Source organism: Suncus etruscus, chromosome 13 (genome assembly GCF_024139225.1).
Source record: "Suncus etruscus isolate mSunEtr1 chromosome 13, mSunEtr1.pri.cur, whole genome shotgun sequence".
Lineage (NCBI taxonomy): Eukaryota > Metazoa > Chordata > Mammalia > Eulipotyphla > Soricidae > Suncus > Suncus etruscus.
Window position 1 is genome coordinate 88,569,839 of NC_064860.1, and position 689 is coordinate 88,570,527.

Genomic DNA, 689 nt, shown 5'->3' on the forward strand with positions numbered 1-689 from the left:
TTTCCAAAACTCCTCCCAGCAAAATGCCAGGGACAACATTAATGTTGTGCCAAGAATAGAACTGAGGTTGAGCACTTGCCTTGCTAAGTAATTGCCCTAACCCCTATGCAATATCTTTGTCCCCTAAAATGTTAATCTTAGGTAGGGTGTGCAGTTTAGCTTCTAAACTTGAAGTAGAGTTTACTCCCTACACTACTAACCTAGCAACTGAGATCTTTGTGGTTATGCCATTTGTGATCTCTGTTGCCTTGACAAAAATAGCGTATGATCTCTGGGATGGAACAACAAGATGTATACTTACCTGGCAGGGGCGATACCATGATCACGCCCTGGTTTCCCCAGGGCGAGGCTCACCCATTGCATTCTGGGTGTGCTGACCCCTGCGACTTCCCCAAATGTGGCAAACTCGACTGTGTAATTTGTGGTAGTGGGGGACTGCTCTCCCCTGAAAAAAACACAAGGTGAGAGCACCTCTACTAAATGTGTGTTCCACAACAAAGATGTGAACTACAGTGAATATAATAACCCAAAGAGTGTGAACACTCCAACCAATCACTCCCTTGATGTAACAACAACAAGGAAGAGGGAAGATTATTAAAAAAATTTTGTTAATATTACCTAAAAGTTTCATTACAAATTCATTTAAAATGTCTGAATATCTAAATACAATGGCTTACCCAAGTTGACAC

General features: G+C 41.7%; 1 pseudogene; it reads left to right on the forward strand.

Moving 5' to 3' along the window:
• The first annotated feature begins 293 nt into the window (after positions 1-293).
• On the forward strand, positions 294-448 carry LOC126026341 (uncharacterized; annotated as a pseudogene).
• The last annotated feature ends 241 nt before the right edge of the window (positions 449-689 follow it).